General features: G+C 38.3%; 1 protein-coding gene across 3 annotated transcripts in view; it reads left to right on the top strand.

The window, feature by feature from the left end:
* Positions 1 to 17695, top strand: part of syt1a (synaptotagmin Ia) — a 166425-nt gene that overhangs the window by 36890 nt on the left and 111840 nt on the right. For 2 of the 3 annotated variants that reach the window (XM_044186685.1, XM_044186687.1), the window contains exon 2: positions 6956 to 7009. The exons of the other annotated variant lie outside the window; for it this stretch is intronic. The gene's annotated coding sequence lies outside the window, so the exon portion shown is untranslated. The remainder of the gene's footprint in view (positions 1 to 6955; positions 7010 to 17695) is intronic. 3 annotated transcript variants of the gene reach the window in all.

Here is a 17695-nt window from a genome sequence, read left to right as displayed (position 1 = left end):
TCAAAACTCCAGATACCCTTGTTTTTTGTCAACTTCTATTCGGTTGTGGCCTTCATTAGGATCAACATACAGTGTTTTACAATAAAGTTTCCCTTAATACTAGAGATTTTACCCTTTAAGACTGTGTTCCTTTCAATATTCATCTTACAAGTAGACAAAGCTGTGCCAGAAACCCTTACTTTATAATTGATAATCCTCAAATGAGTAATACTTATTACCCAATACTCAAATGAGTAAAAGTACCAGACATATTCAATAGCCAGTTCATGTTATCATTTGTTTTTACGTAACTATCAATAACAACTATGTTTTCTGGAGAAGAGAGAGGAGGTGCAAACAAGCCATCACTCATGTATGATATGTAAACAGCAAAAAAAAGGGGGGGTGGGGGGTATCAGACAATGTCATACGGCAGTCTCATTACATCCCACAAAAATACAAGTGCCCCTGTGCAAAGGTTTGGCAGAAGAGAGGTGTATTCATCTTTTGGCTGTTTGCTAACAGCCTGGTTGGTATCCTTCTGCCAAATTCTTTGAGCCAAATTCAAGTGTGCCTCAGAACTGGCTGTTGTCAAGGCTGTCTGTCAGGTGGGAAGGAAGCAACCAGCTTCAGGAAAACAATGGCAGTGGCTCCATCCAGCCTTCAAACTCTAAGGAGAGGATGGCATGAGATATACAGAATGATGAGGGCTCTTCCTTCCCAGGGGTAATATCTCCATGCCGGATATTGGCTTTGTGTCCCTGCCGCTAAACAGAGGGGCCACCATTGTTCCTTAAACATTGGTCCCCTCAGCTTCTTATTAAATAGATGTTAAGATCTAAATACCAATATGAGCCTAAGTTTAATATTGTGTGTTTGTGTTTTTCATGAGACGGTCCATCTTATTCAATATAAGTATTGCGGTGTTGTTTACACTAGAGAATATTTGATGTGTTGTCTAGAGGAGCGAGATAAATTGACAGTAGGATGGTCAGTTGTTTATCTCAATTGCAGATATTTGAATCTAAGAAGAATGCGTTATAGTCAAGTAATATGTGCTGCTGATCTTGTCAGACCATTGGTTATGGTGACTAAATGCAAAAGGTGTATTAGTTCTATTCAGACTGTTGTAGTAAATATAAACTGTTTGCTGAGGTGTAAAATAGATTAAAAAATACAGGATATTTTCTTTGTGAGATATATTCATTTTCTATGATGATGACATCCACGTATTTCTTTTGAAGTGACATGTACTGTAAGCCCATGTAGGCTGGATAATTTGTATGTATGACACAAAATTTAACTTTCAGCCACATACAATACCTTTGCTCTTGACTGAAGGCACAAGAACAGTCAACAGCTAATATAATTGGTCTCTTTGATGTGGCCATTTTAACCATAATCCAGGATTTGGGGCCACTTAGAGCAAGAGTCAAATCTTGAATCTAACAAGCAGCCTATTTAATTCAGTCCAGCTTTTCTGCATTGAAAACTGACATACGGCAAATTAAACATCAGATCTTTGTGAGATGATGAAGAGATTGTAACCTTCCTCAAATAAATAAATCCACCCAACTGGATAATTAGCACCACCAACTGTTTATCTCAATCCGCCCAACTCCTAATATTTGCAGTAGTGAATGGAAATGTGCATTAATTCGCATTTTCTTTTTTCGTTAAATTTTTTGCTTAGTTTGGATCAAAACTTTACTATAGTTGGTGCGATTCATTCTATCACCATATTGTACTTCTACTGACTTACACGTGCACACTCAACAGCCTTAAGGCACTATCACATGACGTAAATGCATTCAATATTATATACTTGTTTTAGTATAAGAAAGTATTTTAGCATAATCAACAGATCAATAATATATAATTGATGGCTTAAGTGGCTCTCACACAATTCCTACTGTAATGTTTGGCACAGTTAATACAACAAAAAGTGCTGAAAGGACCTCAGTAAGGACATAACATGAAAAGACAATGCCACTCCATATGGCACTCCGGTCCGGCTTGGTCACTCTATTGCTGATCGGACCGATGGCTTTGGTCCACAGACCAGCAATGAAACTTCCACGATAATAATGTTTGAGCTCACCTCCAGCAGGCTCCCAGGGTGAATGTTTGCTAGGGATATTAGTGTGAAGGCAGGAGAGCATAAGATGACTCCTTTGAATATGGGAGCACAGAATGAAAGACAGGCTACCAAAGTTGTGATGGTGCAATGGCTATGAAAGCTATGAAATAGGGTAAAACACACAGATGAGAATTTTTTGGAGCAATTCCTCCTCAAGATTAGGGTAATGAAAGATGAACACCCACCATCATGCCAAATTTATTTCAGCTTCAACTAACTACTACAGTTTACTTACTACGTTTTAGAAACACAGCTGTTTGGATTTTTAATATCTCTCCTAGACATTTAGACAACCTCTCAGAATGATATTTCCTTGACCTCTGTTTAATTTTTTTTGTGATGGTTCTTAAACTAGTTTTTACAATATTCCATTCTTTGCTTTACAATCAGTTGCATTGTTCTCTCTCTCTGCTAGGCATGACATGTATAAACAGCAACAAAAAAACTCAAATTTACCAAAGTATAGTGATGAACACTGCTCTGGTTGATTTCAGGGTATTCCCAGCATGTGATCTGAGTGCAATGACATCTTATTTTCAGGCCTCCTGCAGTGAAGTTTAACTGTGGGGCCCTCAGTCCCCATCACTCAGGGTAAAGGGTCTATTATTGACCCCTCCACTGGAAAACTAGACGTGTCTTTAGGCCCTCTTCACCTAGCTTATTGGGTGTCAATGACTGGTATCCCCAGGTATTTGAATTCTATTTTAAGACCATATATCCCAATGGGCAGATGGTGAGGTGTTTGTTTTTCAAACCTACATGACTGTTGCACATTCATGAAACACCTTTTCAGTAAAAGCTTTGGCTTTGAAAGGCCTCCTGCTGTCTACTGGTAAATATTACTGATTTTCTGCCATTAGCAATCAATGGACAAAACCTCCTTTGTCTCCTCTCTCTCCATCTGTATGATTCTATCCAGAGAATAAATGATACATCTCTAAATATTGGAAAATGTTTTTTCCTCCACATTTTGTCAGGAAAATTGTGTGTTTTTTAAATTGTGACTTGTAAATTTTATGACAAACTTATTAACTTTTGGACTTACGGATGAAGTTTGCTTCATTACATCGTAGTTCTCAGTCCTGCTAATGGCATGCAAATTTTACACCCCCTGCCATGGTGTTATATTAGTCACCCCACTCACATCTAATTTAGGAGGGTAACACCTCACCTCTCTGAGGGGCCCTGACTTCCTTACTCCCAATAATATCCCCAGATTTCTCTTTAATAGCAGTATACATGCAAGGGCCAATTAAGAAACACTATGAAGTAGGGCTGCACAATATGGTTAAAAAATCATATTGCGATTATTTTTGACAGATATTGCAGTATGATTCACAATTAGTGGGAGTGATCATTTTTGCATTACAATTTTCATTTTTACTGAAAAAACTATTAAAATCATGATGATGTAACATTTGTTGGGGTCTGTACCAAACAAACATGTTTTCCTACATCTGGAGAACAAGATTTGTAGGCCAGGGCATCTCTGCAGCACTACAGTACTTCATTATAATGCTGTTTTGTCATTCATTTTACCTTTATCAAAAAATTGCAGCTTCTGCTATTTGGATATTGCACTTGGCCATACTGCGATTTCGATAACATTTCGATTAATTGTGCAGCCCTACTATGAAGCCAGTATACAATACAGCTTTGTCCATGTCGGAGTTGGACTTGTTAAGGTTTATTGCCTTTCTCCAAGATTAAATTAAATATGGATTTAATTTAACTAAACAGTTGTGGAAGAAATGCAAGTATTTCATACAATCTCAAGTTTTCCCCTTCCCTCGACATACAAATACAGAAGGCTGTTGTATTCATGTGTTTCTACCAATTTTCAATGCAATTCAAAGGGCTTTATTGGCATGAAAGTTTCAAAAACAATGTTGCTAAAGCATCAAAATATAATTTGTCCAAATATTCGGACAGAACACAATAACAGTAATATGAACATTAACACAACATTAAGATTTATATATATTAATTATATATATATCGCCCTGCGACGAGTTGGCCACTGTCCAGGGTGTGCCCTGCCTAAGGCCCGAAGTCACTGGGATAGGCTCCAGTCACTCATGACCCCTCCCTAACGGGGACCAAGCGGTAGAAAATGGATGGATGGATGGATATATATATATATATATATATATATATATATATATATATATATATATATATATATATATGTATGTATATGTGTTTGTCTCCATATATATATATATATATGTGTGTGTGTGTGTGTGTGTGTGTGTAAAAAACCCAAAAACCAAAACTTCGTCCAGAGTTCTGCACAGTATCTTTGCTGTTCCTAGTACTGCACTTTTCTGGACTGAGATGTCTGGTGTTCTTCCAGGGATCTGCTGTAGCCACTCCTCCAGTTTGGGGGTCACTGCCCCGAGTGCCCCGAGACCACGGGCACCACTGTCGCTTTCACCTTCCAAGCCTTCTCCAGCTCTTCTCTGAGCCCTTGGTATTTCTCTAGTTTCTCATGTTCCTTTTTCCTGGTGTTGCCATCACTTGGTATTGCCACGTCAACCACAACGGCTTTCCTCTGCTGTTTGTCCACCACCACGATGTCTGGTTGGTTCGCCATTACCATTCTGTCAGTCTGGATCTGGAAGTCCCACAGGATCTTGGCTCGGTCATTCTCTACCACCTTTGGAGGTGTTTCCCACTTTGACCTCGGGGTTTCCAGCCCATACTCCATGCAGATGTCCTCCCATGATGTTTTTTTTTTTTTATATATATATAAATAAATTAAAAAAAACGTTGTCCTTCACCCTCCGCGGGGTGGAGGACTCATCCTTCGAGCTCGGGTCCTCTACCAGAGGCCTGGGAGCTTGAGGGTTCTGCGCAGTATCTTGGGTACTTTCTCTGTCAGTTGGCTCACTTCTCTCTGGGCCTCCTTGATTTTTGCCTCCAGCCTTCGTTTCCATAGTGGGTACTTTTTCTCATGGTTGCTCTTGCAGCTCATTGGTTTCAGTGATGTGGTAGGGATCGCTCTCAATGCTGCATTCACATCTTCTAGGAGACTTTCTGATGGTACGTCACTTAGCCGTTGTAATTGGCGTCTTATCTTTCAGGTCAGTCGCTGCCTCGTTCAGCGTGATTTCACTTGGGGCTTAGTACCCAATCTCTGGTTGGGGAGCCACCGCTTGCTCCCCTCTGACCTGTAGTCCTGGCTCCCCCTTGCCGTAGCATTTGTGTTGTATCTCGTCAATCTCAAGTTGTGATAGCAGTTGCTGCTTGTGGATGTTGGAACACTGAGCTACTAGTTGCTTCGCTGTAAGCCTTGATTGTGGGTTTTGAAGTAACCATTCATCCCACATCCTTCGCATGTAACCCCTCTGACTAGGGTTACTGGAGTAGTATATATACACATATATATATGTATATATATAAACTGTAAATATGTATATATACAGTATATCCTATGCATGCATTTGTGTGTTGAACAGTGACCACATATTCTGTTTTTGTTTTAAAAAATGTGATTTTCATCACACAGATCTGTCAAAGATCTTGTGAAGAATAGCCATTGTAGTTAGTGAGTATGTAGGGAGAGGTATAAAAAGTTGTCACGTCTTCTGATTCATATAGCTTGTTTGTCCTTTGAACCCATAAAGTGGCCCAACATATGTTGTTTATGTATTACTGCTTCATGGTGTGCCATCTGCTGCCTGCAAATAAGACCACCAATTTCTGTCACCAATTATTCTAAGACTTATTAACATTTTAAAATAGAGGATTGAGGTTGGGTTGAAGCCAATCTTTCATTATAAAAACCTAACTGGTTGAAACTAAAACTAACTGATTGTAAGCTTAATTATTTCTGCCCAATTACACACCAACTGTGCTCCGAAGGTACAGAAGGAGAAGGAGTATTTGGATCACAAACTATAAGTATTGTTGCCATTTGTGTGGTAGAATTGATTTTGGAAAGTGAAATACCGCATGATGAAAAAAGAAGCAAGGTGATGGACATTTTACAAAGTGTCCCATCTGTCTATTATGGATGAGATTATACTTGTATTTCTTGATTGATGAGATCACCTATGGTTGAAATGATCATTTCTTTTCTCTCTCACTGCCACAACTCAACACTTTTTTCTAGAAATAATGATTTAAAAATGAACTTTGGCCTTATCAGCTCAAATCACAAGCTTTACCATGCATAAACACACATTGTGTTTGAGTCAAAGACACCTGTTATAACATCCATAAATAATATCAGTGTGGTGTGAAAAAAAAAAGAGATTTCAGCATGAGGGATGCTTGAGATAAAGTCTGGTGATTTGCTATATTAATACAGACACAATTAAAAGGGTGAAAAAGGTTTTCTCAGTCCAACAAAAAGGATGGATTTCATAGTGAATAGTTTAATTACATTAAGTGGCCTATTATGGGCTCATACCACCTCTTCGGAGTATCAGCCTACTTCTTTTCACTTAATAGTGGACATTGGGAAATTATATTGTTACTGAACTGCAGTAAGTAATGACTACTGGTTAAACACAGTAAAAGTCCTGCCCTCAGGCAGGAATAGTTGTTATTTAAAACTTTATCTAATACTGGACATCTTTGTTAAAAAACCTACAATGACCCACTAATTTCATTTTCCGGGACGCCTTATTCATATGTCTTCATGGACTCATTTGACACATTTCATTACATTGTACCAAGCACAGTGGATCGAATCTACTAGTTGAATCACTTGTGTGTTATATGGTGCTATCTTTAGTCATTGACTTATACAAGGTTTCTTGGTGCAATGTCTTTAAGGCAGGTGTTTTTATGGTTACGGACACTGACACCATGATATTTCTTTTTCAGATAACTGCCATTTGGAAAGGAAGACTGGAGGAAACCCCTCTAACTGAAGATATTGTAAGTGTCTGGCCACTAGCCTCTTTATAGAATATATAATATGACCTGTTTTTGTAATGGCCAGTATAATTTAGGCCATTTAGGCCAGTTATACAATCCCAAATTCCAATTTTCCCCCAATTGTGTAATTTGTAAAAGTGGCCTAATTATAGTTACTGAAAAGGACTTTCCTGTTATACTCTGATGCTTGCACATAATATCAATCAAATCAGTAAATCCAACAGGGAGTCAGGATGCTTGATGGCCCCTGATCTCAGTTGAGATGCAGACATTGTCCTGTTGCTTCCTTTAATAGGATTTGGAGGCGTGCAATCTAATATTCACCACTGAGGCTCCAACATGGCCCCTGAGCCTGTAGCCCGAAGGCTGTGTACTAATTCAATGGAGTGAAGTCAGCTGTGATCAGAAGGACTGGAGTGGCCATTTTGTCAAAAGGATGAGAGGCTTTGCCCTTTTCTATACATGATGTACCAATAGTTCACATTTGTGTTCATTCTTAATGTGGTAGACTAAACTGGACCTTGAGAGGAGAACTGCTTTGGGGCTGGAATAATATTAAAAACCAACACAGGTTTGGCAACAAAAGAACATAAAGTGTGCATAGAAATAACAGATGTAAATGTTGCAGAGGGAAAATTTTCACACTGGTATAAGTTCTCCCAGAACAGTATGTGTGTGGATTTTCCTTAGGCTACGTTAAGTACTGTGAGACAGAGACGCTTGACGTTATACTCAAAAGTAAACACATACTGTAAACACATTTCAAACATGGCAGTCAAACTCTGCAGGTCTTAGTTCAACCTCTGGAGACCTCAAAGGTATCATGAAAATAAAAAAAAAATAAAAATTGATTCACACAAAACAAACATTGACATAACACTGCAGTCAGTTGGCAGTTGGATTTCTTTTGTCAAATTCTTTTGTCAGTTGTTTTTTGTCAAACAAAAAACCCAAGACAAATAGAACTGTTATGCTGATGAAGATTTTCTTTCCACTGTCATAGATCATAAATAGTGTTGCATGTCTTTGGTGAAACTTGGTAAATGCATTGTGTTTTCAGATAAACATAAAATAGCAGTAGGGATGGTGTGGATGAAATTACAGCGGTGTAAGTTTGTGTTCTGTATGCAACAAATCGAGTTTTATACCACACGGTTAGGCCTTCTTGCTAAGTCAGAATACTCACTTTATTGAATAGCATCTTTAAAAAAAGAGCAAACTCACCTGGATAAAGGAACCAAGACTTTCCCCTAGTATCGGGCTTGGGAGGAGACCTCACAGGAGAAACACCTGCTGGCTGGTCCTATACCCATGAGGCTCAATTGGGCTCAGCTTTTAGAATTAACCTTGGTGTTAACCCTAGAGAATGTGAGAGTTCCCTCCATGTGACATGGAAAGGAGGACGTGTCTGTAATTATGTGCTGAACAGTAGTTCAGATTATCTCTCTCTCTCTTGGAGTAGGGTTCTGCAGAGGCTGCCACTTGGGACTCTATAGCTCTGCTGGGGGGGCCGCAGTGTTCTTGTGGGTAACAACAGAGAATCTGAATGTGAAGTTATTGGGACAAAGGACCTGCCTAATCTGAGTGGTGTGTTGTTATCAAACTTCTCTTCTCGTCATGTCATACCTGCTGGGCAACATAGACCTGGATAAGCGGTGGAAAATGGATGGATGGATTGATATGTGTTACTTTTAACTTTTTGGTTTTTGTACTAGATTTTAATCTAACATTTCTTTTGTGTTGCCAACTTTTTTTTTTCAAAGAAAAGTAGTTACTAGCTGCTCAAGGAGTTGCCAGAGGTAAGAAGATAATGCAATGTGGAAATTTGCATATGAATGAAATCTGCATTAACAGTACTGGTACTTTGGAAAAAGTCACTAGATTTGTCAATAACTGCTTCACAGAAAAGTTTTCAGAGTGGTCTAAAGTCAACAGTTTGGCAAAAGTGAGTTACTGTGCTTAATTGGCTCCACCTATTACCTTAAATATAAGATTAATTCTGCCTTCAGAGCAGCACTGCCTCCTAATTCCAATCAGAATCAGAAATACTTTTTCTACCTTTATTTTGCTCAGTTCACCCATTATTTGGAATAGTGTGATTTCAGCTACTGATATAGTGTACCCCAAAGATATAACTTCATATATGGGGATTGATGAGCACCAATAAATACTTAAACCGTCAAGTTGCATGATAACTCTCTTGTATCTTTTTATACAGGGTAGTTGGAGAGGTTTTGCTTGGTTCCCTGGTTAGAAGAAATTGCAGAAATTACTAATTAGCACTGTCTGATTTGACGTAGTAGAGCACCCACTCCTCTCTCGATGATGAAGCTCCCTGCGTCTGCCCCAGCTGTCACCAGTGATTGATGCACTGTGCACTTTCCACCTCCACTTGCCAGTGTTCACTGCTATTTACGCCTCATACCTGATCTCACATCCAGAGATGTCTCAGCCTCGTCCCATTAGCAGGCATATTAATCATCCTTCATGCCATATGATTGGATTAAAAAGTGTACCATGGTTCCACATTTTGCCTGGGGGAAGTCATTGCGTAGAGCCTTTATTCCTCCTTTAAACTTGCTTCATGTTCTGATAATCCTCAGAAAGAATAGTTTCCTACTGTAACACTAATCCCCTGTGTTCCCTACGATCAACAATAAAACAAAAATACAGAAAGACTAGAAATGCTTTGACCAAATTATCCATGTGATATAAGGAAAGTGCTTCTAGCATCGCAATTTTGTTGTTTTGCAGAACTGATTTATTTTTTTTATCACTTATAGTACGCATAGTTATGGTGACATTTTTTTAAAGACTTATGTTCCATTTAGTAATTTGCTAGTGTTTTGGCAGCGTTGTTTTGTTGTTAGTGTCTGCTAATTTGCAAGTTTTTATAGAGTTTGAAAATGTCAGGAGGTTACAGAGCTGTCTGGGTCAGTGTGCAAATAGCAGAGAAAAGTTTGTAAGCGGAATCATTTTGATATTCACTTTACCTTAAAAAAACTAGTAAGTGGCTGCTGCAGAGTGCACCTACTCTCATTTAACTGCTTAACGTGTGGTGTTCTGAAAAATTGCATAAAACTTTGTAGATGCACAGTACTCACCTGAGCCATACACATGGAAAATTATATTATTGCTAGTTTTGGTTTTACTATAGTTGCTGTTTTTGTTTACTGTCTGTTGACACCCAAATATTCAAGTATGGTGAATGTTTTCCCATGACTCTTAATATTATCCTTACAGTTCATACTTACTGAGAAATAATGAATCTGCTGGTGAATGTCAGCTCATGGGGACTGACAACTGTCTCATTCAACTAATAAACACTTACTTAGCCAGGTCCCCCTGTGTGAGTAGGCTTAGTGCTGCAAATTAATAATTTAGTGCAAAGCAGAAATAAACTAATCCATACATTATATCTTACTGTTCAGATACATAAAGCAACAAGCATATTTTTTGTAGATGGATGAGCTTGGCTATGTTTGTGTGGGTACTGGCTTCACTAAACTGTGAGATGTGTCAAAGTCTGAATTTAATATAATTTGTCACTCGTGAATATAGGTTGATTTTCTGTGGACATGATGGAGCAGTGACCGATGACTCACGAGATGCTATTATTCAGCCTGCGTGATAAACTACAACTATAACCAACTGCACACAATTTAGAAATATCATTGATCCTGAATACTTTTCTGATTGAGTTTTAAAAGATTTGGCTGCTAAAGAAAAAACAGTTAACACACTAAACTAAGTTGGTGAACATGGTAATCATTATACCTGCTAAATATGTTAACATTGTCATTCTGATCATGCTAGTATGCTTTTATTAGCATTTAGCTCAAAGCACCGCTGTGTCTAAGTACGTCCTCACAGAGCCGCTAGCATGGCTGTAGAATCTTAGTCTTGTTGTTTCTTCATTGCTCATTGAGATAAATGCCATTATAACTTCATTACGTTAGGATGAATTATGGCAAGTGCCACACCTTGCCATTTATTTAACTGATGCACATGATAGATGTTGATAAAGATGATGATAATCTGTTAGGTTTAACCTTATTTCTTTATGTGAATTAAGTCCCAACAATCTAATCAGAGGTGACAGATAAGTCCCTTATTAAAATGTTCAAGCTTCAGTAAAACCTAATCATGTTAGCTACGTTTGGTAGCAAAGTGAATTATCTAATACCTCAAAAACAGGCCAAACTAAGTGCAATATAGGTTTGGAAAAAATAAGGGCATTAATGGAGTTATAACTAGCTTCATAAGTACGATAATATTTCCCAGAGCGGACTAGACCTTTATCAGTCACACTCTCATTCAGTCTTTTGGCTTGTCATTGCCAGCACAAAATCAAATCCTCCTCCACTGTCAAGGTTAGTATCCAGCCATGTTTCCTTTTCAGAAGGGACAGACAGGACTCCCTGTTCCCCTTTTTAATCTTGGTGTGCTGCTATTTCATTTCCGGCCTTCTTCATTGAATCAATCTGAGCCTGCTATTCGATAATGGTGGAGTGACACTAGGCAGAAACAATTTCATGTCACTTGCAGACTTGGGAATTTCTGACAAATACTGTAGTTCTTTAATTGATGTGTTATAATCCACATTAAGAGAGCCAAGGGAAAAGGGAAATAAGATACCTTTTTAGACAGGTTTATAGATTGGTTTCATTTTGAAACAATAGAAAAGATATTTGTTAAATATGTTAAATAATGAAAACAAGAAAAAAAAATTATTATCCAAACATGATTGTAAAAAAAAAAAAAAGGTCTGAAAGGGCAGGAAACATCAGTCAGATTATCAGAAAGGTTTTAAGCAAACCTCCAAGTTAGCTAACGGTAAAATTACAACCCAAACTGTCCATTCTAAAAATCATACCACAGGTTACAGCCCAACTTCTGGTTTAACTTTGCGCTACCATACCTGTTGGAGTTATGCACACTCACAATTTTCCTGTGCGATGACTGACTATTAGCGACGTTGTAGATGCGCTCCCTGTTGGTTTTACCTCCAAATAAAGTGGAAGCTAATCTAACAGAACTGCTGGCTCGTACTTGTTGAAACATTGGATCTGTTTTTACTTGTGCAGCCATGTTCCGAGATTGAAGCATACTTTGGTGAGTACAGTGTTGTCATAATGGGCATAATCAATGAATGGCGCAACAAAAATAAAACCCAAGTTGTAATAAATGGTAATCCTTTCTTCAAAGAAGACCTTCATCGATTTCAAAGCTCCCAGGGTCCAATGTTCCAGACTGTCAGCCTGAAACTCTAGCAACACCCTGCAAATACACTAAAATGTGGTTGTGTGCTATGGAGCAGTACAGTATTACTTTAATGAATTTAAATCACAGTATTAAATACATACAGTGCTATTTCCTCAGTGACTCTGTTGTGTGGGGTGGCTTGTCTGTCAGTGCAGCTCTATGATCCTTACATAGTGAGGAGAAAAAAAAGTCCCCTCTGGATAAGCTTAAGAGAAGGCAACACATGGGCGAAAATGGCCTGGCATGTTCAAAATGGCCACAGGGAAGCCATTTCCCACAATGCTCCAATTCCCCTGGCTCCTTGGTGTCGATCTGTCCTTTGTGAGCCAAAGTGTCTGAGACACATTGCGGTCACCATGGGCTGGAGGAGATATGACAAATACAAAAGACAGACCCTGTTTGCTTCTCTCCATTCAGAGACGACCGTGTGGCTTATTGATATTGTATGAGCTTAGCTGTCGGAGACGCTTCTGGTTTCTTTGGAGTGCTGTCAAATTCATTAGTTAAGTTTCACAAAATTAGCATAAATCTTTAATAGTAAAAGAAAGAGCTACACTCTAATAAAACTGAATGAATTTCAAATATTCACTGTATTTGCAGTGCAGCAGCTGCTGGCTAAATTCATTAAAAAGTAATTTAAATGTCAACTTATTTAGATTCAAACTGTAAAATTTTAATTCAATTACATTCATTTGCAAGCTTTGCTTTAAACTAAGACTTAAACACATACACATGTAACAAAACCTTTGAACAACATGTATATATTAAGGCTTAAAAAGAGAGATTATTAATGAGAGTTGTCTCAGCCTATCACACACAGCCGTGGATGCTTCTTCCAACTCAAGTAGACCTAGGCTCCAACCTCTTTACCTAAATCAGTTTCTTGTCACAGCAGAATGTCATCATATATTACCAATATACCAAAGTACTCACAGAGCCGTAGTTCTCCCTCACATGATCTTCTTATGGAGGTCATCCATCGTCAAAATTGCAGCTCACATTTCATTAGCAGACATTTTTCCATCGACTGGAAGAGTGTGTCTGTGTGTGTTTTTGGAAATGTAATGTTCCAAAAAAGCCAATCGGAGAACAGATTGAGTTTGGAACCCCTGACGTGCAGAGACATGTACTATGTCTTTAGAGACAGACTTCAAACTTTTGAATTAATCAATTTTCTGCTCATGTCCAGGCAGGAATAGAAAATCAACAGTGTAGAAGGGCTCAGCCAACTCCTGGTGTGTGCGTTAAATGTAAAGCAAGTTTTCTTGTGCCTTGAGTTTGTCTCCTAAAAGATAGCTTCATGGCTGCCATATACTTCATAGGGACCAAACCAGATACACGCCTAAGATGGCTCACTAGCTAAAGAAATATGTATATGTACTCCAGGATACTACATAATTGCAAAGACACAAACAGTCCTTATTACCTCCACCAAAGAGGTTCTATTTTTGGTCATATTTGTTGTTTGTTAGCATGGCATCTCTTGTGCACAGAATTTCAATGACGTTTAGTGGAAAATGAGGCAATGAGCCAAGGAACAAGTGATTAGTTTTTGGTGTGGATCCAGGGATTTTTTTTAAAGAATTTTCAATATTTTGAGATAAGGCCCTTTTTAAACTTTTTTGCTATTTTTTGATAAACTACTGCACTTATTTAAGGAAAAGAAGGGTTAGTGTTAGGGAAGAACATGATCCATGCACCCATGATTGTCACAGTGCGTGGTTTGATGATAAATAGCTGGATCCTGATGAAAAGTATTCACTTTTAGGCATTTTTTAACATTAAACACTTTTTACAGGACTGTGCAACCATTGTTTTTCAGTAAGAATGTAGAGTTACTGTTATAGGAAGCAGCAGTTGAACCTATATGAACGTTTACCTATGATCATGTTTTCAAAAAATATGTCTAGGCATTCATCTTATGTACTTTGAAAAGCATTTTAAATGACAAAACATCAAATAATTATTAAGAATCACCATATTGTAGTTTGGCTTTTCTGATGGAAGCTGGCAGTGATGCAAATTAAATTCGGAGGCTGCTGTAAATAGTGCAAATGATTTCAAGACGGTGGCTGGTTAGCCGTGCTGTTATGAAAAACACCACTCCATGGAGGGTCTTAGCCTCAGTAGCAACAAAATAATCCAAACCAACTACAGAAAACAACCCCAAAATGCAGGTTTTTATGGGTGTGAGGACACAGTTCTTGTCATGTAATACTTAGCAGTTACTCCAACCATAAATTGAAGCAACATGAACCAGTGCTCATATTCAGCTATTTCTCTATATTTTCCTAACTGGCATCACCAAAATCAAATATAGTGGGACGATAAAAGACTGTCCGAATAACATGCAATTTGTAAGTTATTGTACAATTTGTTTTCGGACCATGATTTGCTTGAAATGAACCAAACACAAAAGTGCAACCAAGTAAACTCTCCTGCTATGGATCAGAATAAGGGAAACAATGACAATGTTGATGCGACTGCAATCATTCTCTATGCTTGCAAAAATACTGAACATAAAATATAACTGAGTATAACATTATTACCTTATGATTGAGAGCCAGAGAAGATCCACAGTCCCAACCCACTCTACTGATTGCTGGCAGGAAGACGCAAATCGTCTCATGTACCAAAGGTGGCAGAAAAGATGGTAGGCATCATATTAACAGGATCAAAGCTGCCGCAGTCTAATCTGTTCCTCGACTATGTGAAATATCTGGGGCAGGCAAGCTTCTCAAACTGCTCTTAGATCAGCTTCTGGTGACTCATCACGATGCCTGAGCCCAAGGCACTTTCAAACCGAGTCAGTGTCAATACTATGCAACATTTGTTTTGTGTAACTCCACAGGGAGGCTAAATCATCTGAGTTTGGGAAATTTAATGCTGTTTGAGTGGGTGAGTGTGGTTGTGTGTAGGTGTGAGGTAAAGACTATGGGTCTAATCCCTCTTTCCACTCCTCAGGGACAGTGGGTGGTGATTTTTTCCTCTTGGGGGATTAAGCTATGGCTTGGTAAATATTCAAAGAATATTCAAAGAAGTCCACTCTTACTGCCTGAAGAACAAATTCAGAATTTTTTTTCCCCCTAATACAGGCTAAGCAGTCCAAAGACAAATGGATATTATTTTTCTACATGCTTTCATACCCTCCACACTTCCTTTTCTTTCTATTTCACTTTGAAATTCAGGTTTCTGTACTTTTCCACCAGTCTTTCTATGCCACTGAAGTGCATCCAAAGTTTAAGCAAAGCAGACGTTTGGCCCTCTCGCTTCCTGCCCGCAGGCTGCTTTGAATTGGACTGCTAATGGATTGATAGGCTGACTCGGGAGCAATTTAGTCGCCTCTCATCGTCACTGCGGCCCATGCCTGTCTGTCTTCCTCAGCACCATAATGACACATGCTGAGGCTAACGTAATTGCACTGAATTGTGTGTTTAGCAAACTTAATCTGGCAGGGAAATATTTGAACAGACCAAAGGGTGAACTCAGTCACACTGATGATGCCTGTTCAGCTCGTGACTTTGCATATGAGAGCTTGTGGCCAAAAACAAGTTAGCAGTCTCAGACATGGATATGCTGTTTTGGCTGTAATTTTTTCTCTCTGTCTTCATGTCTCGACATTGTACTCGTATGCAATGCACCTCCATAATTAGCTCCTCTCAGGTGTTTGCATGCTATCAAGGCCACGTGGGCTCCTTTGGAGTTCTGTTTCTTTTCTTGTAATTAGTTTGGTATTTTGCTTGTTTAATTGTTGTTGCTATTGTTTATTGCTTCAGCATCTTATTGTAGGCCAGTGGTTCCTATCAGAATCAGAATCAGAAATACTTTATTGATCCCCGAGGGGAAACTCTTTTGCTACAGCAGCTCACTATCACGTCAGCGCACACAGGAATAGAAGTTCTAAGCAACAAATATAATACACTATAATACAGGTCAGAAAATAAATTAAGTACCAAGTGGGTATAAGTATAAAATAAGTGTGAAGTACAAAGTGGGTTTACCAGTTGATGATAATAATATGGTATAAAGTAATAGTGCATGAACTGTCAAGTTAAGTGAAGCTATTAAGATTATAATGAGACGGAGGATATTGCACAGCAATAATACAGGTATGAATAAATATCAATATCAGTCCAGTTTGGCTTGTGACTTCTTAAAACAAAGCTTTGTCTACTTGTGACCCCTAAGTACAGGTTACATATGTCTATTCATGGTGTCTATTCAAGTTCAACCAAAGAGTAATTTTTCCTTTCTCATGTTTCGTTAGAATGATTCTTCATCCTGGAGATGTAAAATTATCGGTAACACTGTATTTTAAAGGCCTATAAATTCTTAAGAATTTTCTTAGAAGTTTCCTGGAAAGAATGGTGCAATTTGCCACTAATGGGTAAAATAGAGACAATGTGCAATTGTTCGACTTAGATTTATTTAATTACAATTAATTGCACAACCGTGAGTCTTTTAGTTAGGGCACAGCAGGTCAGCTGAATATGCAAAACATTTGTCTACAGGCAAGCATAAAATTCAACATATCAAATAAAATCTAAATCAAAATAACTTAAAAGAACCAAAACTAACTAAAAGAACTTAGAATAAAGTTTCCAATGATGTTTACTTGGTTTTAAATGGAGCAGATCTTTCGTGCAAATTCCTCTGGAGATCAACAACTTAACACAACTAGCTAAAATAACTGTCCCACAACTGTCTTTATTTTCCTTATTTAGCTATAGTTATTTCCAGGAAAGAAGGTGGCCTCTGACGTAGTTGCATCTCTGTGCAGGGATTTCTCTGTTCTCTAGCTAACTGCAGCCTGAGCCAAAACACCCAGATGCTTGTTTAATACTGCGCTGGCTCACAGTCGGCTGTAAATTGAACATGGAATATAATTCTAGGTGTCTGTTTGCTGTGTTCAAACACCGGTGAACCTTCTGTCTGCGAGGCTTCATCAATGCTTCCCTGCTTCACAAAGGATTTTTAATACCTCCCTCCTGTGCCCGATGCAATTTTTCCCATAGAGGATGAGACAGATTAAGTTTTTATGTTGTTTTGCTCTATCCTCTGTGCTGTGTCTGTTGGTACTATGTTACAAATTATATTTAGTTAATGTGTAACTTCACCATTAGCACTGCGTCAAAGTAGGTTTGCAGTCAAGTTGCTAGGTAACAAAAAGCCTCCTAAGACTGTGTTGTTATTTCTGAAAACTACGTCAGGTTTTTCACTCCTCTAAGAATAAATGATGTGCTCATAAGCTGCTTTGTTAGACAGATAAACTGAGGAATCTTGCCAAAGTAAAGCTAAAATATCATCATATCTAATTTATTACGGGAGCAGAAGAACTTTTCTTCATACTCAAACATGCTGAAGAATCTGCCTGTCTAGAAACAGAAATCTACTGTAGCGGTGAACCACAAAATTTAAATG

Source organism: Siniperca chuatsi, linkage group LG23 (genome assembly GCF_020085105.1).
Source record: "Siniperca chuatsi isolate FFG_IHB_CAS linkage group LG23, ASM2008510v1, whole genome shotgun sequence".
Lineage (NCBI taxonomy): Eukaryota > Metazoa > Chordata > Actinopteri > Centrarchiformes > Sinipercidae > Siniperca > Siniperca chuatsi.
The sequence above is the reverse complement of the archived record's forward strand: the minus strand, read 5'-3'. Positions and strand labels throughout refer to the sequence as shown.